This window comes from Nuphar pumila, chromosome 15 (assembly GCF_984573655.1).
Source record: "Nuphar pumila chromosome 15, dmNupPumi1.hap1.1, whole genome shotgun sequence".
Taxonomy (NCBI): Eukaryota; Viridiplantae; Streptophyta; class Magnoliopsida; order Nymphaeales; family Nymphaeaceae; genus Nuphar; species Nuphar pumila.
In genome coordinates this window covers 47400634-47423417 of record NC_143263.1, presented here as the reverse complement: position 1 = coordinate 47423417, position 22784 = coordinate 47400634, and the positions used below count along the sequence as shown (strand labels likewise).

The window sequence follows — 22784 nt, the reverse complement described above, 5'->3', positions numbered from 1 at the left end:
AGTTGATTCAAAGATGCCGATACTGATAACATTGGGAAGGACCACTCCCCCGGATTCGCAACCCCAATGGAGAAATATGTAGTTTGAAAGCTGGTAGGGGTCAGCCTAAACCCAACTTGCCTATCGAAAAAAAAATGGTTTAAGATATTGGTTCATATTAAATATTACCGAATCGCTTTCAATGAAGTGATGAACCTTTATATTTGATTGTGTGCGGTGCATCTAGCACTTAATTTGACCAAAAACCCAAACCCATTTTGTAGTTGTTTTGGATAAAAAGAAATTTCACAAGATAGATTTCTTTTTACATAATCTAAATGAAAAAGATAAAAAAAAAAATGGATAATATAAAGGAAAACCCTATCATCACCCACAACACATTGGCCTTTGTGGCCAGCTCTACTCTGCATTGGCAGATTGAGAGAAGGCCATGAGTCAAGAGAATTGATCGTGCCTCCAATGTCCATTGGGAAGGAGCCATGAATACCACCACGCAACAGGCTGCTTTCAAAATTAGAAAATATATATGAGAAGGTAATTCCAAGCAGTACTTTTCCTTTTTTTTATAATTATAATGAACCAGTCTTAAACCTATTATTTCAGCGCACACCCATTAAACCAATGTCATAAGTATTGTGGTGAGAGGAGCGGACGCGTGGACACTGACAGCGATGGTGAATATTTTATTGTTTTAATGATTTTTAGTTTTATTTTAATAAAATTTTGCATTTTTAATATTAAAATATCAAAGAATAAATTTTTATTGATTAAAATTTTTTAAAAATATCTGTGTCCTCACCTTATTTTCCAAAAAGAAAAATCGAACTTTCGAGTCGAATCTGTGTCCTCGTGTCCACATATCTTTGTGACATAGATTATGGGTTAAAATATTTTATTTTTATATCATATTTTACATGAAAAATAACGATTACGCTTTTGGTGAACGAAGAAATAAGAGAGAGAGAGAGAGATGGCGTTCATGAGAGGCGAGCCCTTGTTGGCGAAGCTAGCGAACATAGCACGTTTCGTCGTGTTCCCGGCGGCCATGGTGGCCTCTCTCCTGTACGTTCCTCCCGTTAGCTCCAAGAAGAAGAAGGAGGAAGAAAAGAAGTAGAGAGCTACTACTCTCTCTCTCTCTTCATTTCCCCTATTTTCTCTGAGGTACCCATCTTTTCTTCTTGCCACCCATTTTATCGTAATTCGGTCTTCCTTTTCATCTTCAGATTGGATTCTTCTTTCTCTTTAGTACTTGGATTTTTTTTCTTTTTCTTTTTCTTTTTTCATTCAAAACCAGTTTACTTTTGCCTGACCTTATTGTTTGTAAGCAGTGTCTGAGACCTTTTACATGTTCTTTGGCAAGCCTGCCTGCATGCTGTTGTTTGCTTTCGAGTACTCTTTTTGTGATGCCTCCATTTACTTGAACAACTTCTCTGACAACAGAAAACATGCAGTTAAGATTATAGCAAATGTTGCTGCTCTTGCAATTTCCTGCTTTCTCAATTCCTTTATGATTCAGTGATACCAAGATGGTGACCTTGTGACTCCTGGTTGCAATTCTCCATCTTTTCAGTTGTGATATGCTATTGCAGTTTGTGGTTATCTTAGTTGCTATCATTAAGGGAGGAGAATGAAGTTCTCAAGGCACCGCGAAATCAACAGAGATTTTGCAAAAAAAAAAAGTTTCCTTTAGGAAAGTTTGATCTTGCCTGCAATGTTCAAATGTTCAGCTATTGAACATGATAACTTTCTCTATATACCAAACGATGACCCTTGTCTTTACTGTTGCCAACAAAATTCGTTTTCAAGAGACACCTAAAACTTATCCTATTCATTGTGTTACAGGTATTCAGTAGCACAGTTTCCACATAGGTAACTAATATTGGGAGCTTATATCAAATCTATAGCATGTATTAAAGCACTTGAGGGTGTTTTGTGCACCAAAATATTTTCCTTTTAAAAGGCAGTCTAACGTGGTTCGTGGTGTAAAATTTGCTGCAAGAAACCTTTTTATCATTCTAGGGGCAATAACAAGGAGAAAGAATATGTGTGCATGCATTGTTTTTTGTAAAGTGCTCATGCAAAGGTTTCGAAGTGAGCTATTGATGCAACTTAGGCATCTTTGATTTGCCGAAGTGTTAAACACTTGCCAGTAATCTTATACATCAAAATGGTATATTTTCCTTTTGGGCAGAACATAAAGTTGGTTTTACTTTTACCTTATTTGTGTGTATCCTTTATTGATACGTTACGTTGTATTTCTTGCTCCGCATTCATTTATATATTGAGACAGTCAGTTTTCTTTTCTTATGGAAAAAATTGGCTTGGCTTTTGCCTTATTTCTTTAAATCCTTTATCGGTTTCTTGGGTTGCATGTACTTGATGTATAGAGGCACTTTTAACTTTTGAGCCCATCGTTTGGGTTGGGCATTTCTGCTTGTGATTTACAATGATGACTTTGACAGTGATCGTTTTCCTTTTGCACCGTTTCTTTGGTGCTTGGTGAAAAAAAAACAGAGGTCATTTTTTATGCAGTGGCGCTGCATGCATGCTTATCATGCAGCTCCACTTCTGATGACCATCTATCTCAGCATTTCTCGAGATGGACACCACACCCATCTTGAGAAATGCCAAGATGGGGGTGGTTGTCAGGCAGGTTGCTGCATGCCCACCATGCAGCAACGCTGCATATAATGTGAAGACAAAAAATAAATGAAAAAACTAAAAATACTTTATGATGGTCTACTGGGGGAAAACGTTGATGAAAGAATATAGATAGCATAAGTACCATGTAGTGCACATCCAAAGGATTTATATGTGGTACATCCCCTTGCTGTGTAATTTTCGATGTATCTAATAACATTCTCAGAGATTATCTTAAAGGTCATCTTTTCATGAATAATCTAACATTCTAAATGAATGTAACATTTCCAATTTTCCCCCTCAAGTTTGTTAGTTCAAATCTTCTATTGTTCTCCATGCATGGTTGTGGAGATGAATTGTTTCTGGGTGTGCCTTCTCCAAAGCATCATCATCCATGGAGGAATAGTCCACAAAGTAAATGCAGCCATGGTGAATGTACAATGATCCTGGAATCCATAGCATGACTCTATCCCCTGCTCTGCTTGTAAACATGATGACTTGTGTCAAATTTGGAGTAGACTTCAAATAAATCATTCCTACACTGCTATTGTTGACATTGATCTTAACAATTTTAGAGACTTTCTGCTACACCATATTAGTGGTCGCTAAGGAATAAATTATATTCCATTCAAACTTGGAGACTGCATGTATTGATGAGAAATGTTTGTAGCCTACAGAGAAGACGTGGCTGTTAGAAGATCCACCTATTGGTATCTTAGTTTTTTAGTGCCTTTTATATCCTCTTCAGCATGAACTCCAGGTTTTTCTGTTATCAATGACGATGACTGTTAAAATACATGTAATCAATATATATATATATATTCAATCACACCCGATAGGGGTATTTTAGTCATTTCACATGTACCTAATAGGGGTACTTGTTTTTCTCCTCTTTTTATTTTTTGCATTTTTTTTTTCTTTTTTATTTTCTTCCTTTTTACCCACTTAAGGGGGGCCCACCATTGAGTCGTTGGGGGCTCCCAACGACTCCATGGGAGCCCTCTTTGTGGCTCTTCTTTTGAGGCCATTTGGCATCCCCCTTCTCTCATTTTATTTGTATAAATAGGGGTGAACCCCTTTGTATATTTTCATTCTTGAGAGCTCCCTCTCTTTCAATAAAGAGGCATTTATATTTTGTGTTGTGTTGTCCCTTTGTGGACTTGGCTATTATCTCTTTTGTTTGTCCGTTGGTGGACATTGTAAGTGCTTATAGCACTATTTGTACTTCCGCATATCTCATTACATGGTATTAGAGCCTCGTGTGTGCTCTTGGTTTTTTATATAACTAGTTGACTAGTTATATTTTTTATTTTGTATCTCTCTTTCTTGGTTTATCTTCTTGAGAGAGGTTTAAATGGAAGGAGAACAAAAGATTGATCTCTCTTTCAAACTTAATGGTTCCAACTACATGATGTGGGCCGCCGCCATGGAGAACAACCTCAAGGGTAAAAAACTTTGGGGATACGTTATGGGCACCATTCCGGAACCGCAACTCCAACTCACCAAGATGGATGGTGATCAAGAAAAAACTCTTGAAGGAAATGCACGCATGAAGGCCATTAAAGATCACCATTCTAAAGTGGAAGATTGGGAAAACAAGCATGCAAAGATTCTTGCTTGATTCATGAACAATGTGGAGCTCAAAATTTGCGCCAACATCGCTAAATTTCGGATGGCTAATGAAGCATGGTTCTTTATGAAAGGTATGTATACTAAAAAAGACCTTGCTCGTCAATTCTTTCTCCAAGAAAAAATCCGGACTATTAAGCAAGGGGAAATGAGTGTAAGAGATTACTTTAGCACTCTTGGACCCTTATGGGATGTGTTATCTTTACTAGAACCAAAGTGGGTTTCTAGTGTAGATGTGAAATTAAGAAGAGAACAAATGAAAAAAATAACACTTTTTCCAATTTCTACATGGGCTTAGGCCCGAATACGAACAAGTTAGATCTTCCCTTCTTCATAGATCTAAGTCTCTTCTTTTGGAAGATGCCATAGCCGAAATATGCCAAAAAGAAGCTCGTCTTGGCATGGTTAAGGGAGGAGATGAAGTTTTGGCCGTGTCTAAACCCGACAATCATGTGAAAACCTATAAGCCTTCACACTTTGGGAGGCAAAATAACTATAATGGCAATTATTGAAAAGTCATTTGCCATCATTGCCAAGAACTGGGTCATATAAGATCGAATTGCCCTAAGCTAAATGAAGCACTAAAGAATAAGGTTGCCTCCGTTGAAGAAATTACTCAAAAGGAGGAAACTATCAAAGGGAAGGAGTCCTTCTCTCTTGCTCGACTATCGGAAGCACTTCAAATTCTACTCAAATTGCCATCAACCTCGGGTGCCGCCATAGCTTCTTCTTCTCCTCCAGGTATGTCTTCTTGAATTCTTGATTCTGGAGCTTCCTTTCATATGACCCCTCTTGAAAATGGGCTTTCCGATTTGTGTAATAACTCTAAAAACTCTTATGTTTCAACCGCCGATGGTACATCTTTACAAGTAAAAAGTTTTGGAACTTTAAATTTTTCCAAAGATTTCTTTGTGCCAAACATAAGAGTGGTACCTCAACTTAATTTAAATCTTCTCTCTGTTTCTCAAATATGTGATCATGGATGTGAAATCTCCTTCTCAACTAAGGATTGCTCTATACAGGATCTCTGGTCTGGGAAGCAGATTGGGCAAGGCCATAGGAGGGGGGATCTCTATTATATGAGCATTTTGAAACTTCCCACTAACTCTTTTTGTAATCATGTCCAAGATAAAAATATTGAAACTTAGCATCAAAGACTTGGACATCCAAGTTTCTCAAAAATGTACTCCTTTCCTTTTGGAAAGAAATTTTGTAATAAGAAACATTTTGTTTGCAAAAATTGTATTTTTGGAAAAATGAAATCCACTCATTTTCCAAATCGAACTTTTGTGTCCAAAAGACCTTTTGAGTTAGTCCATTCGGACGTTTAGGGCCCTTCTCCGGTCATATCGAAAGGAGGATACTCCTATTATGTTACTTTCATTGATGACTACACTAGATATGTGTGGATCTATTTTTTCAATTTAAAATCCAAAGTCTTTGACTTCTTCAAGAAATTTCATATGATAGTCAAAAATCAATTTTCAAGTAATATCTCTACTCTTAGATCCGATTCGGGTGGAGAGTATCTATCAAATGAATTTCAAAATTATTTGGAAACAAATGGAATTTGTCATCAAAGATCATGTCCTAAGACTCCTCAACAAAATGATCTAGCCAAAAGAAAGCATAGACACATTTTGGAAACCACTAGGACACTTCTTATTTCCAAAGAAATTCCAAAAAGTTTTTGGGCCGAAGCTGCTTTAACTTCAACTTACTTGATAAATAGAATGATATCTTCGTCCTTACAAAATACATCTCCATATGAAAAACTATTTGAAAGAACACCCAATTTAAATAGATTAAGATTTTTTTGGTGTAAATGTTTTGCCCTTACACATAAAAGAGATAAATTATCTCCTAAAGCTATTGAATGTGGTTTCTTAAGATATGAAGAAAATCAAAAGGGTTTTAGATGTTTTGACCTTAAAAATAACAAACTTTGTGTATCCAAAGATGTAACCTTTTTAGAAAATGAAAATGGTTTTGAGAAAACTAAAGATATTGACGAAAGCGAATATGCTTTCTTTGATCTTCTCTTTCAAGAAGATGGGACTCCTCAAGAAGAGGGAATCTCTAATGATTTGTTGAATGATCTAGAGGATATTCCTCTTAACAATGTTGAAAATGAAAGTGATAGAACCATCCAAACCTATGTTAGGCGTGGTCAACAAGCTCTAATGAGTGCCTTAGAAAAATACTCTCAAGGCTCCAACATAGAAGAAACCTCTTTAAGGAGATCCGGACGAATCTCCAATCCTCCTAATGGGTTTGTTTCCTATGAGTCTCTAACCCCAAAGTATAGAGTGTGTCTAATTGCGTTACACTCTTTTCATGAACCTTCACATTATCATGAAGCCAAAAACATTCCCCAATGGGTTGAAGCCATGAACTTAGTGTTAAAATATAGTATGTGTATGGATCTGGATCCAGATCCATACGCACGTTAATAGAACATGCAGAATGATGTTTCATTAATGGTAATGTTGTAATATCATCCCATTGTATTCTTGCTTATGTTTATATAAGAATTAGGGCTTGGAGGTCGTGTGAGTCCTGCCGCCCCAGTTTTGTGCTTCTCTCTTTCTCTATGTTTCCTGTGCAGGTGAGGCGTGAAGCAAACCTATCTCTCACTTGTTTTCTTATATGGTATCAGAGCCACGACTGTGGAACCCTACCAGCCACACATTCAACGAGATCTGAAAAGGCAGTCGTGAAGACTCCTTCAGCCGTGAAGACTCCTTCATCTTGTTCTTCGGCTGCATCTCTTCCTTCTTTCATCAACATCGTCTTTCAATATCTTCAACATCGGCATCTCTTCTTCTTCACCATTGTATGTCAATATCGTCTGTCAATATCTTCTTCAACATCGGCTGCATCTCCTTCTTCTTCTTCAACATCGGCATCAACTTCCTCTGTCCTTCTTCTTCAACATCGGCATCGACTTCTTCTGAAATCTTCAACATCATCATCTGATTGTATCTCCTTCTTCGATATCACTTCCTTTATCCCCAACTGCACTTACTGTGTTCTATTTAACGTGCATTAATATTTTCCTAAGTCTGTGCTGTGAATACTCCTTGATTCATACTATTTTGTTTATTTTTGATTGCCATAGTCTAGCATTCACCATCGTATCAGATTTTCTCGAATTTGTTTTGATGTTTTCCATCTTTTTCAATCAGCAGTGAAATCAGAGTTTTCTGTGCAACATCTATAGGTAGACTGTAACAGATTACATTCTCGTTCTCAAAAAAAAAAAAGGAATTCTCTTTCATGGTATTGGTTGCACAAGTACATATTCTTATTGCAGCCCCGTTGATTGATTAAGTGATCTCAACTCAGTTTGCTTTCTTCAATCCTTTTTTGTTCGCCTATTCATTGTTGCCATTGATATGGATTCATTCTCGTCATCCAGTCCCTCTGCAAGTTTCTTAAATCAGCTTGTTACAGAAAAACTTACTCATTCTAATTTCTTAACATGGAAGAGACAAATACTTCCGTTTATACGAAGTCAGGATCTCGATGAACATCTGGATGGTTCCATTCATGTACCACCATAGCTTATTTTGCAGGAAACCAAGGATGAAAGGGGTGATGCATTTACCAAATCTATTAAGAATCCGAAGTATACCACTTGGAGAAAACGGGATCAATCTTTGGTTGCGTATATTACGTCCACACTCTCTCAAGAAGTGTTGGCTACTTTTTCAGATGATTGCACTGCGGCAGATTTATGGAGTAAGCTCTCTCAGATATACTCTCAGATATCAGAAACCTGAGTTATGTATTTAAAGAATGAGTTTTCAAAGTTTAAAGAAAGACTCCATGACAGTTATGGAATACATAGGCCGCTTGAAGCGTATTACTGACCAATTGACTGTTATTGGGAGTGCTATTTTAGATAAAGACAAAGTACAACAACTCCTTAATGGGTTGGGCTCTGATTTTGACATGTTTACCACAACTTTGACATGTCTTCCTCACTTGCCCAATTTTGACGATCTTCAAGCGAAACTTCTTTGGCATGAGATGATTATGAAACAAAGGGCAGAAGGAAATGAATCAACTCGTTTTCATTCAGTTTTGGCTATAGAGACTTCTGTAGGTTTTGGACGAGGGAATGCAGGGCATCAAGGGGGCAGAGGCCGAGGCCGCTTTGGACACGGAGGACGTGGTATCTTACCTACACCTAATATTTCGGGTGTCTCTAATGCAGGGAATGAGAGGAGAGTGCCCACTTGTTTCTTATGTAACAAAAGATGACATGTGAAAGCCGATTGTTGGTTTAACCTGCAGAATAGAGGAAAAATAAACAAAATTGAAAATAAAACTTCTACTGTGGACATGAAAGTGACATCTACAGATGTGCAACAACTTTTGTTATCGGCATTGTCACAGATAACGATCAAGCAAAATGAGCAAAGCGAGTGGTACGTTGATTATGGTGCTGCTACTCATGTCACGGGTAATGCAGGTAAGTTATCTCACTTATTGCCTTATTTTGAAAAGGTAGTATAGTTACGGGAGATGGAACTTATCACTCCATTAGTCATACTGGCAGTGCACATATCCCTATGTCAAAGTCCTCACTTCATTTGTCTGATGTCCTCCTTGCCCCCAATATTAAAAAGAACATTGTTTCTGAGGCTAAAGGAGGAGGGTTGCGGTAGTTATACACTGCCGGTCCCAAGCCCGGATAAAGGAGGAGGGTTGCGGTAGGCCTGTGACAGCCAGCATAAAAACTTTGTCATATCCTATGAAAATGAACCAATATGAGAATTTAGTTGGGGCGTTCCCTACTGAGCGACGCGTTGTACTCTCTAGGCCCGGAGGCAGTGATAAATGTGCAAGGGTTGCTAGGTCGTCGCCCAGAAGCGACGCGTCACACCGGCGCCCGGGTGTGGTGTCAAATAGGCAAGGGTTCCCTCGCTTTGTTGGACGGGTGGGGGTAAAGAAGTTAGTCCAAGACCATAAAATTAGGTTAGCCACTTGGAACATAGGGTCTTTAACTGGTAAGTTGGTAGAGTTAGTAGATGTTATGTGTAGGAGAAAGATTGATATTTTATGTCTTCAAGAGACCAAATGGGTAGGTGAGAAAGCTAAAGTGATAGAACCTTGGGGATATAAGATTTGGTATACAGGAATAAATAGGAATAGGAATGGTGTAGGGATTGTTATGAGTCGTCAGTTTATAGATAATGTAGTTGAGGTCCGTAGGAAGGGTGATAGAATTTTACTTATTAAATTAGTATTAGGTACGGATATTATTAATATTATTAGTGTTTATGCACCTCAAGTAGGTTTAGATGATTCCATTAAGCATCAATTTTGGGAAGATTTAGATGGAGTAGTACAAGAGACATCTTATGGAGAAAAGCTTTTCATCGGCGGTGACCTTAATGGACATGTAGGCATTAGTAGGGATGGATTTGAGAATATCCATGGAGGCTATGGTATAGGAGAAAGAAATGAAAGTGGAGAAAGGATTTTAGATTTTTGTTTGTCCTATGATATGATCTTAGCAAACACTTGGTTTAGGAAGAGGGAGTCTCACCTAGTAACATTTAAAAGTGGGGTTAATACGAGTCAGATAGATTTTTTCCTACTTAGAAAGAGAGATAGGGGTTGTTGCATCGATTGTAAGGTTATACCAGGAGAAAGTGTAGCTACACAACATAGAGTCTTAATTTTAGATCTTAGAATTAGACAATGCCGCAAAAGGGATAGACATAGGATAGATCCTAGAATTAAGTGGTGGGCACTGAAAGGAGCTAAACAAGGAATGTTTGTAGAGCAGGTAGTTAAGGAAGTTGATTGGTGTCTCGAGGAGGATTCAGAATCAATGTGGAATAAGATAGCGGGTGGTATGAGAAAAGTAGCTAAGGAGGTATTGGGTGAGTCTAAAGGCGGTGCACCACTAGGTAAGGATACATCATGGTGGAACGAGGATGTCAAATTAGCTATTAAGGTTAAAAGAGAGTGTTATAGAAATCTAAGTAAGAGTCGTGATAATGAGAATTTGGAGAAGTATATGATAGCAAAGAAGGAAGCTAAAAAAGTTGTTCGAAACGCGAGGGCTAAGGTATATAAGGAGGTTTATGACAAGTTGGATACCAAAGAAGGCGAGAAGGATATTTATAGGCTTGCAAAGATGAGAGATAGGAAATCGAAGGATTTGGGTATGGTTAGATGTATCAAAGATGAAACGCAAAGGGTTTTAGTCAAAGATGAGGAGATTAAGGAGAGATGGAAAGATTATTTTGATAAGCTATTTAATGATAGTCATGCTCAAGATCTTGGAGACTTCTCCATTCCTTTTCATGAGATAAATCGTGACTTCATGCGCAAGATTCAAAAGAAAGAAATTGCAGAGGCTTTGAAGAAAATGAAATCAAGAAGGGCAGTTGGCCCAGATGGTATACCTATCGAGGCTTGGAAATGCTTGGGAGAGAAAGGTTTAGAATGGTTGACAAATCTTTTTAACTTGATTTGGCGAACAAATAAGATGCCTAATGAGTGGAGGAAGAGTACTTTGGTGCCTTTATATAAGAATAAGGGTGATATACAAGATTGCACAAACTATCGTGGTATAAAACTCATGAGTCATACTATGAAACTTTGGGAGAGGGTGATTGAGTCTAGGTTGAGGAAGGTTGTCATGATATCGGAGAATCAATTTGGTTTTATGACTGGAAGATCAACTATGGAAGCTATACATCTTCTTAGACAACTTATTGAAAGATATAGAGAGAGGAACAAAGATTTGCATATGGTTTTTATTGATTTAGAGAAGGCATACGATAGAGTACCTAGGGACGTTCTCTGGTGGACAATGATGAAGAAAGGTGTTTCTCTCAAGTACATTAGTATAATTAAAGATATGTATGAAGGAGTAGTAACCAATGTCCGCACTTGTGGAGGGGTGACAACCAATTTTCCGATAACGGTTGGGTTACATCAAGGATCTGCTTTAAGCCCTTTCCTATTTGCGATAGTGATGGATGAGCTTACGAGATCAATTCAAGAAAATGTACCGTGGTGTATGTTGTTTGCTGATGATATTGTTTTGATTGATGAGTCTAGAGCTGGGGTTAATGCTAAGTTAGAATTATGGAGACAGACATTGGAAGCTAGAGGTTTTAAGTTGAGTAAGAGTAAGACTGAATATATGGAATGTCGGTTTAGTAAGCAACGAAGTAGTGATGGGAGTGTAGTGAAGCTTGGTGAGCAAGATATACCGGTAAATGATTATTTCAAATATTTGGGATCCATCATTCAAAAGTATGGAGAAATTGATGGAGATGTAAATCATAGGATAAAGGTTGGGTGGATGAAATGGAAAAGTGCTACTGGAGTGTTGTGCGATCGTAGAATGCCATTGCGGTTGAAGGGAAAGTTTTATAGGACGACTATTAGACCCGCTTTACTTTATGGTACGGAATGTTGGGCTGCCAAGAGACATCATATTCAAAAAATGAGTGTAGCTGAGATGCGGATGCTTAGATGGATGTGTGGAAATACAATAAAAGATAAGATTCGGAACGAAGAGATACGTAAGAAGGTAGGTGTTGCACCCATTGAAAATAAGATGCGAGAGAATCGTTTACGGTGGTTTGGACATATTCGGCGAAGGCCTAATGATGCTCCAGTTAGAAGGTTGGAGAAATGGGAAAATATATTAGTTAAAAGAGGTCGGGGTAGGCCTAGGAAGACTTGGATGGAGATGATAGGAAAGGATATGAATGCTTTGAACCTCACCGAGGACATGGCGTTGGATAGAAATGATTGGAGGAAAAGGATTCATGTGGAAGACCCAAAATGAATTTCTTTTTTGGTTCATATCGCTGACCCCAATTGTTTTGGGATGAAGGCGTAGTTGTTGTTTGTTTGTTTGTATTGTTTCTGAGGCTAAACTTGTTGATGATATGAATTCTTCCGTCGAATTTACTCCCTCTTCTGTTTATGTTAAGGATCTACGAACGAAGGAGACGTTCGCTAAGGGGGAGCGTCAAGGAAACATGTACGTCTTCAAGGAGATTCCCTCAGTGTCTTCGTCTTCAGTCTCAGTTCTCCAATTGAAGTCGTCCAAGCATTCTTCAGTGTCTTCGCCTTCAGAGCCTTTGTTTTTTCCTTCATTGAAAGTTTTTAATTCATCATATCATTGTAATAAGCCAGACATTTGGCACAGTCGCTTGGGACATTGTAGTCGGGGCTTTGTTGAAAATCTTGTATCTGATGGTCTTCTTCTAGAGTCTAGTTTATGTTCATTTTTAGAAAGTAATAAATGTTCCTCATGTGAACTCTGCAAAAGTCATGTTCTTCTGTTTCATATCATTAATAAAAGAGCTTCAAGGCCATTTGAGATTATTTGTTCCGATGTTTGGGGACCTGCACCTATTCCTTCTCTTTCTGGCAGTCGTTACTATGTTATCTTTGTTGATTCTTATTCTTGTTATACTTGGATATATTTCTTGAAACATAAGCATGAAGTTTTCCAAATATTTTGGGAATTTCATTTGATGGTCAAAACCAAGTTTTCCTGTGATATTGTGCACCTACAATGTGATGGTGGAGGAGAATATTCATCGAACGAATTTATTGCCTTTCTTCGGGATAAAGGAATAAGTCGACAGGTTTCTTGCCCTCATACCCCTCAACAAAATGGGGTTGCGGAGAGGAAACACATGCATATTGTCGAGAGTGCGATGAGCATGTTACATGATAGCAATGTGCCCGTTAGTCTCTGGACAGAAGTTTTTCACACATCTGTTCATGTCATAAATCGTCTTCCTTCGGAAATCTCCCTATTATACTTTATTTGGGCAACATCCCTCTTATGATGAGCTACGTGTTTTTGGTTGTGTATGTTACGTACATATTGATTCATCACTACGAAATAAGTTTCAGGATAAGGCCGCTAAGTGCAGATTTGTTGGGTATGTGGATGAATACAAAGGCTATCGATGTTATGACCTTACTACAAAACGTATTAGGACCTCCAGGAATGTTGTTTTCGATGAACAAAATTTTCAGATCAATGACTCTGATGAGTTGCCATCTCGAGAATTAGAGGTATATGATCCATGGATGAGCGCAGATCTTGTTGCTAATACAGGAGAATCATGTCAGGCGAATTGTCCTTCATTCGGCTTGAGTAGAGAGTTGGATGACTCACAGATACATATTGAACCATCTTCAGTTGAGCCACCTCCAGTAGAACGCTTTTCTGGACAGATATACACTAGGAGGGACAAAAATACAGGGCCAAGGAATGTGGAAAGCATCGCCAATGATCCGGCTCAAAGGTTGTCACGCATTAGGCATCTTATTCAACGATGGGTGAGTTATGGGACCTTTTCCCTTGACTTTCAGTTGTTTATGTCTCAACTCACAAAACAGGAGGAACCCACTTGTTTTAATCAAGCCCTTCAATCCCGTCATTGCACTGAAGCTATGAATGAAGAAATGGAAGCACTTTATGAGTGCCAGACTTGAGAAATATTACCTCGACCGGAAGAAAAGAATGTTGTTGGCTCAAAATGGGTTTATAAAACAAAGTATAAACCCGAAGGTAGTATTGACAAATATAAGGCGCGACTTGTTGCTCGAGGGTTCACACAACAATATGGTGAAGATTACGATGAGACCTTTAGTCTGGTAGTCAAAATGGGTACAATTCGTGTCATCATATCCCTAGCAGTCGATCGAGGATGGAGGCTTAGCCAGATGGATGTTAAAAATGCATTCTTGCATGGAACTTTAAAGGAGGAAGTATATATGGAGCAACCACCTGGATATGCCAAAAAGGATCCTACTGCCTGGGTGTGCAAACTAAGGAAATCTCTGTATGGGTTGAAACCATGGTTGCCAGTTGAGGAAGCGGGAGCGGGAGCGGGAAGCGATACGAGAAGCGGGAGCGGGAAGCGAGGCACTTTCAAAATTTTAGGAAGCGGGGAAGCGTGGGACCACTTAGGAGCGATTCGGGAAGTGTCTCGGAAGCGACCTAGGAAGCGTCTCGGAAGCGACCTAGGAAGCCTCTCGGAAGCGAGGGGGAAGCGAAAAAAATAAAAATAAAAAATACAAAAAAATTGAAAAAAACAGGGGAAGCGTGGGGGAAGCGAGGGGGAAGCGTGATGGGAAGCGCGCTTCCCATTAAAGGGAAGCGCGCCCCCCCATTAAAGGGAAACGCACTTCCCAAAAAAGGGGGACGCTTCGGAAGCGCGAGGTTTCGTGCTTCCGAAGCGCGCTTCCCCTTTTAGCTAGGCGCTTCCGGTAACCCTGGTTGAAACAGGCGTCTCGTTCTTGGTTTGAAAGTTTCTCTATGCAAATTCAAGGCTATGGTTTTAGAAGATGCTCTCTGGATCACTCGCTCTTTATTTATCAAAAGACAGACGTCGTTATACTTCTTCTTATATATGTTGATGACATTGTGATCACTGGGAGTTCAGATAACCATGTGCAAGACGTGAAGCGATTTCTAATGAAAACTTTCAAGATGAAAGATTTAGGAGAGTTGAGGTACTTCCTTGGTGTGGAAGTTGACAGACAACAGGACACATTGAGACTCATGCAACAAAAATACACTCTTGATCTTTTGGAAAGAGCCGGGATGACGAATTGCAAACCAGTTAGCACTCCCAGTGTATTACATCAAAGGCTGAGCTCTGAAAATGGCCATCTTTGTGTCAACCTTACAACGTATAGAAGCCTCGTGGGGATGTTGCAGTATTTGACCTTTACCAGACCTGATATAGTTTATGTTGTCAATTAGGTATCCCAGTTTATGCATGCTCCAACGGAAGGTCATATGGAAGTTGTGAAGCGCATTCTACGCTATTTAAAATGAACTATAGGAGACGAACTTGTTTATCGCAAGAACAATAACCTACATAAAGGGCATGAACTCATCACTTATACAGACGCAGATTGGGCAGGAGATCCAGATGAGAGACGGTCTGTCTCTGGATATTGTGATTATATTGAACACAATTTAGTGTCTTGGAGCAACAGAAAACAAAAGGCAGTGGCACGAACAAGTACAAAGGCTGAATACAGGTCGATGGTTGCAGGCACGGCAGAAGCTACATGGATTAAACACTTATTGAGTGACCTTGGGGAGACAATTATTCGATTATTTCTTCTATGTGATAATCAAAGAGCAATAAACATTATGCGTAATCCTGTTCAACATAGCAGAATGAAGCATATTGAGATTGATCAACATTTTATACTACAGAAAGTCGAGATGAAGGAGATAGAACTACGTCATGTTCGAACAACAGATCAAGTGGCAGACTTGTTTACCAAAGGGTTGACAGGATGCCAATTTTGGCTATTGAAGAGCAAGTTGTACATGCTTCAAAACCACGTACAACTTGAGGGAGGGTGTTAAAATATAGTATGCGTATGGATCTGGATCCAGATCCATACGCACGTTAATAGAACACGCAGAATGATGTTTCATTAATGGCAATGTTGTAATATCATCCCATTGTATTCTTGCTTATGTTTATATAAGAATTAGGGGTTGGAGGTCATGCGAGTCCTACCGCCCCAGTTTTGTGCTTCTCTCTTTCTCTCTGTTTCCTGTGCAGGTGAGGCGTGAAGCAAACCTAAGCAAACCTATCTCTCACTTGTTTTCTTATACTTAGAACTTAGTGCCCTTGAAAAGGCAAAAACTTGGGAATAACTTCATTACCCACTGAAAAGAGATCTATTGGATGTAGATGGGTCTTCAAAATTAAAACTAAAAGTGATAGATCATTAGAACGCTATAAAGCCCGGTTGGTAGCAAAAGGATACACTCAAGAATACAGTATAGACTATGAAGAAACCTTTGCGCCCATAGCTAGAATGACTAGTGTTAGGACTCTTACTGCGATTGCATCAGTTAAAAAATGGTCTATTTATCAATTTGATGTTAAGAATGCATTCTTAAATGGTGAATTAAATGAAGAAGTTTACATGGATCCTCCACCAGGAGTATATATTGGTGAAAATAATATTCTCTAACTTAAAAAGACATTATATGGTTTAAAGCAAGCTCCAAAGGCTTGGCATGATAGATTTAGCAATGTAATGATAAGTTTGAATTTTCGTTCATGCTATACTGACACTGCTTTGTTTGTGAAAAGTGCAGGGTCTTTAGTAGTTATTCTACTACTTTATGTTGATGAGATGATCATCACTGGAAGTGATGAGCAAGGAATCAATGATATTAAGAAAGTTTTAAAAGAAAACTTTGACATGTTTGACCTTGGTTTTTTAAGCTATTTTTTAAGAATTGAAGTAGCGTACTCTCCTCGAGGGTACATTCTCTCTCAGATGAAACTTGTTGCTGACATTTGTTCAAAGTCTAGTATCTTCGATGATAAAAAGACAGAAACCCCAGAAGTTATCCATGCAAAGTTAAGGTTGGAAGATGGAACACTCTTCGAGGATCCTACTCCCTACCGCCAACTTGTTGGGTCTCTGACCTACTTATCCATCACTCGGTCAGACATAGCTCATGTCGTCCACTCAGTTAGTCAGTTTTAACATGCACCTACAACTGTGCACATGAGTGCAGTCTTAAAGATAGTCAGATACATCAAAAACACCATAACTAAAGGAGTTTTTCTTTCCTTTTCTTCATCACTTGATTTAATTGCTTATACTGATGCTGATTGGGAAGAAAATCCCAATGATAGAGTCTCAACTACTGGTTTTTGTGTTTTCTTAGGTGACTCTATGATTTCTTAGAGATGCAAGAAGCAACACAAAGTATCATTGTCCTCAACAGAAACAGAATATCGTGCTATGACCACTACAACCATGGAGCTTGTGTGGCTAAGAAGTCTCCTCAGTGATATGGGCATAGTCATCTCTACTCCTTCGAAATTGTGTTGTGACAACAAAAGTGCAATCTATATCGCAAGCAATCACACCTTCCATGAGCGTCGAGATGGACTGCCACTACGTTCGTGATGAATACCTAAGAGAAACCATAGCACTGCCTTACATTACTTCTGAGTACCAGTTTGTGGACTTCTTTACTAAAGCCCTTGCAGCTCCTCGTTTTATGTTCCTTCTCAACAAGCTTTCAGTTATATTCCCATAAAACTTGAGGGAGGGTGTTAAAATACATGTAATCAATATATATATATATATATATATATATATATATATATATATATATATATATATATATTCAATCATACCCAATAGGGGTACTTGTTTTTCTCCTCTTTTTATTTTTTGCATTTATTTTTTTATTTTCTTCCTTTTTACCCACTTAAGGGGGGCCCACCATTGAGTCGTTGGGGCCCCCAACGGTCACATTTGTGACCGTTGGGGGCTCCCAACGACTCCATGGGAGACCCCTTTGTGGCTCTTCTTTTGAGGCCATTTGGCCTCCCCCTTCTTTTATTTTATTTGTATAAATAGGGGTGAACCCCTTTGTATATTTTCATTCTTGAGAGCTCCCTCTCTTTCAATAAAGAGGCATTTATATTTTGTGTTGTGTTGTCCCTTTGTGGACTTGGCTATTATCTCTTTTGTTTGTCCGTTGGTGGACATTGTAAGTGCTTATAGCACTATTTGTACTTCCGCATATCTCATTACAGATGACATGGCTGTGAAACACCTTATTTTGGTATGCAAATGATTTTGGCTATATGCAGCGGCTCTTATATTCATTGTGCATTTGTTTAAGGTCAATCTTTACTAATATGGTTGTCAAACACCTTTTTTTAGTCCATATATTGGAAAGGTAGTGCCATCATTTGCATCCTCCATATGTATTGGGACCAAATAACCAATCTTTGATGAGTTCCTTCAGTTGTCTGAATCAGGCTCCTTGTCAATTGACCAGAGTTGCACCATAATAACCACCATACCTGCCATGTCTAAAGCTTACTCGTCCTCTGCCACATGAACTGTTGAATCATTATTAATAGAGCCATTTGATAATTGATATGACTGTAAATGGCTTCCATTTGGAGGAGCATGAACCATGGTTCTCTAAACAGTGCCAGCAGTATATGGATAATACGGATGTGCAAAAAAATTTAGAAGGCCAGAAGCGTGTAAAAATTCATAGACTATTCCATTTGTGTTCTTGAATGTAAGCAAATTTATTTTTTCAACTTGGCAAGGAATTCTGTGATGGAATGGATTCCTTGTTTGGTGTAACATGTAACTCAAAGCAACACAACGTGGTGGTCTTCAAGGGTTTGTGCATAGTACATGTACAACAAGTCCATAAGTCTAAGGCCATCAGATTTTGTGGAGCTTTGAAAATAAGATGAGAGAGAATCGTTTACGGTGGTTTGGACATATTCGGCGAAGGCCTAATGATGCTCCAGTTAGAAGGATGGAGAAATGGGAAAATATATTAGTTAAAAGAGGTCGGGGTAGGCCTAGGAAGACATGGATGGAGGTGATAGGAAAGGATATGAATGCTTTGAACCTCACCGAGGACATGGCATGGGATAGAAATGATTGGAGGAGAAGGATTCCTGTGGAAGACCCAGAATGATTTTCTTTTTTGGTTCATATCGCCGACCCCAATTGTTTTGGGATGAAGGTGTTGTTGTTGTTGTTGTTGTGGTTGGCAGTCTGAATTTGATCTATGCATACGTGGAAAAGAGGAGAAGTGGAGAATAGGAAAATATTGACAGAGAGCTCTTGAAAACTTGACATATTCTGATGTTTAAATGCTTAAAGTAAAGATGCAAGGTAAAGCACATATAGTGCCGTTGATTCGGTCAATTCCAATTTCTCAACTATATCACAGTTGCATTGTAATAGAATGGTGAGATATTTCGATATTTTATGGGTTCTTTTGGTTTTTGAACGGTATAATGTGGGATTTCTTAGTTTCCTACATTTTTAAAATCTATTATTTATTATGTTGACTATACAGTTGAATAGAAGGTAGCATCTAAAGGAAGAAATCAAGAGCTCAAACAAAATACACCTGAATGAACCTTTTTTTTCTCTTTTTGAAATGCGCGACAACTTCAGTTGACCCAAGGTATGTTGGTGGTTGGGTCAAAATGAAGTTTTCTTTTGTAATTTCTTGTTTATTATTCTAATGTTTTCTTGGTCTCATCATATTCTTTTTAAGTTGTGGTTAACCAACTTAAATGAGACAGCAGACATATGACTCGTTAAATAGGAGGAAAATAAGATTTTACTAGAGAACTATGGTATTTGTTATGGACTCTTCCTTGATCCAGGTCCGACCCACCCCAACATTGGATCCGTTCTAGATAGGATCCAACCCGCATAGACCGCCCAGCTCCGGATCCACTCCGGTGGGACACCCCCCTTGGACTCCCACTTGGCTTTGGACTCTCTCACATGGGGTGCCCCACCCTTAGACTCCCACATAGATAAGGTGTGTGTTATTTTTCCTCATTTACCCTTAGTGTAGCCTATAAATATGTAGCTTAGCTTATTGTTTTTTTAATGAATTTTTAAGAGGTTTTTCTCTCAAGAGTTTGTGCTTGCTTATGGTTTGTGCTTGCTTCCAAGGGATGAATTGCTCTCCCTCCCCCATTCATTTGCCATCACCGATTCGTTAGGACGAATTGCTCTCCCTTCCAACTGTGCCTCCGCCGCCACCTCCTGCCTCATTATCCGTACGGTGAGACTCTCTCTCTCTCCTTGTTTTTTCCCTTGGCCGAATTCCTCTTAGGACTCGCCCAAGCCCGCACGGCTTCCCTGCCCTACTCAGCTCCCCTGGTCGTGCCCCGCCGGACACACCCCTTCCTCCCTTCATCACCATGGTTGTGTCCCCTCCTTTGGGACACGCCCTGCTGCACGCCGCCCTAGGTGCCCCCTCTGACCATGTCCCTGCCCTGAGACACGGCCAGGGCCCTTGCCTAGCCACACGCCCCTGCCGGTCCGTGGTGCCTCCGCCCTGCAAGCACCCCGCTTCCGTGCCTTGCCCCACTCCTTGCGTCAGAATCTGCAGAGCTGACTCCTACGAGTAATAGGACTCTGACAGTATTGTACTATAAATAGGGGGTTCAAAATTGGGAATAAATGAGGTAAATGTGGGAGTGTTCAAGCTATTCATGTAAAGGTGGGATGGAGAGAAGGTGGAACTAGCATGGGCAAGATTCAGCAGGAGAAGATCGACTCCTGAATCACTAATAATATTAGGGTTTGAGGAATTAGAGTTTGATGGAAGGAACACGATTGAAGGATACTTAGGAAAGTTGGTTAGTTGAGACATGGAATTTCATTTGATGGTGGCTTCACTTGATTGTTTTGATCACCAATTTACGTGCCATGTAAGTTTTGTTCCATGTTAGCAAAAAATTTCATGCTAGGGATGGCTGGGTGAGCAAATTGAAAAGGGTGGACATGTTTATACATTCAAAGCATTTATATTGTTAGGTATCCTTTCATGTTTAGGGAAGAAATGCCATGCTGGAAAAGCCTAATTACAGGAGGATAAAGTGGCTATTTGCATTCATATTATATAAGAATGAACTTATATGTTGCCCCACCATTTGAGGCATGAAGTTTGTTATGTTTACGCAGGATCATCATCGTGTTGGGTGTTTCATCTCAAATATGATCGGACCCCAAGTGTTAACCACATGGTTTTCTTTTTTCTTTACCACCATTCAAGAAAGACCAATAGGTTTTCATCAACACCCCTGATCTTTTCAAATATTATGATAAAATACTGGGTAACTCCTAGCTCTTGCAAATTGTTCATTTACTTCATTTTTACTTCCTGGTCAGGTTATTTTGTTGTATTAACGTGGCAGTGATGAAGCCTGAAGGTCTATTTAATCATGTTATTAACAAATGCCAGTCAGAATTTCCAGTTTTATATGCAACTGAGAACTTAATAAAAACTGCTATGATTCTGAAACCCACAAGTCTGATCGAGTAACTAGATGAGTCTGGGAAATCTAGTGCTGCCTTCTAGCAAGTAGCATGGGAAAAGTAGGTTAACAACCGACTCATTGACTCGCTGAAGCTGAATTGCCGAAACTTTTTGAGTCTTGGAAGTTGGCATTTTTCTCTGCAAATAAGGTTTGCTGTTTAATGCATAAAGGTTCATTCCACATTTTATGTTTTGCAGGTTTTACCCTCTGGAGAGTGGTAAATCATTCAAGTCAGTCTCCAGTGCAATGGTTGGCGTGGGCAATGTTTATTTCAGGATCCAATATCTTGGCATCCTTTCCCTTGTCAGGACTTTGATTTCTACTTTTGATAATAGAATGTAGCCACCTTTTGTATCTAGTATGCGAGTTCTATACAGTATACATGAATGTTTCCCTCTCTCTCTCTCTCTCTCTCTGCAAATGCTTGCGTGCTTGTTTCTTTATCATTGCGTTGCAGCTAGTGCACGTCGCCTTGTGTTGGAACTTTGCAGGTTCAAAACCCAATGGTATAGTTGTATAACTGGTAGGGTCTGCCTATAACCCTAGCTTGCCTTTCAAAAAAAATAATTAGATGGTGACATCGGAAGAAATATTTACCATTTTTTATTGGAAGCTGGGGGGACTGACTCTCATGTAGATCGGTCGGATCCTTCAGCCATCCAACAACCCAAAACTGCTTTTGTCCTTGACCGGCCAATAGGTCGGACCTAATCCAGACCCTGACCCAAATTTTAAGTGCTGAATGGGCTCCATATCCAATCTGAACGTACTGTCCTCTTCAAATGGTGTACTTTTGGAAATGCCTTACAATTTGCCGAAATCTTTCTTATGTCTCCATCCCAGCTACCAGATTTCAAACAGGGCCTCAGTATCTCCAAATGATTGCATCGCATGGGCCTCCTCTGAGGACGGTGGCCACCTGCTATTTCTCTCCTACTGATCATGGTGTTGCTCCTCTGCCTCCCAAGTGTTTATGGTGTTTTGGTCCATCTGCTCGGTAGAAAGTTTTTGCCTGGCTTACCAATGCAGGGGAGTTGGTCCGCTTGTCTTGCAGTTAGTGCACGTCATATGTTGGGACGTTGCAAGTTTGAATCCCAATGGTACAATTATATAACTGGCAGGGGTCTGCCTAACGAGATCAATTGAGCGGCAAAGTGCCACAGCTACGGTGTCATGTGATTGCTTGTGTCAAATAGCCATGACACTTAGCCGCTCTCTGGATCCCTGCTTCTGCCTAACCCCAGCTTTCTTTGTCAAAAAAAAAGTTCTGGGCTGGCTTCTCCTGCAGGATAAAGTACAGACCCACAGGCAAAAATGGGTGAGGTGTGTTGTTTCTGCAATTTCAGGGAGGAATCAAGTTTCCACATCTTCTGGGAATGTTGTTTTTTCCAGTACATTTTCCTGGTTTTGTGGAATCAGCCTCTTCTTCGGATTAGCCATTCATCCTGGGCTCGTGATCTTCTGCTTAGCCCAACCACCTTCCATTCTAACTCCAGCTGGAGATTCGTCTGGAGCTGCTGGATCAAAGCGTGGCGGATCATCTGGAAGAAACGATGGCTTCATGAAGGGTTTGTTAATGATCCTAAATTAATCTGTAAATTTTTTTTTGAAAGGCAC

The 22784-nt window shown here is 39.5% G+C and overlaps 1 long non-coding RNA gene across 1 annotated transcript; it reads left to right on the top strand.

The window, feature by feature from the left end:
* Positions 1 to 944: 944 nt before the first annotated feature.
* On the top strand, positions 945 to 21564 carry LOC149815352 (uncharacterized). The gene is made up of 2 exons (XR_016427917.1): positions 945 to 1161; positions 21365 to 21564. It is a non-coding gene; the product is annotated as an uncharacterized LOC149815352 (long non-coding RNA).
* The last annotated feature ends 1220 nt before the right edge of the window (positions 21565 to 22784 follow it).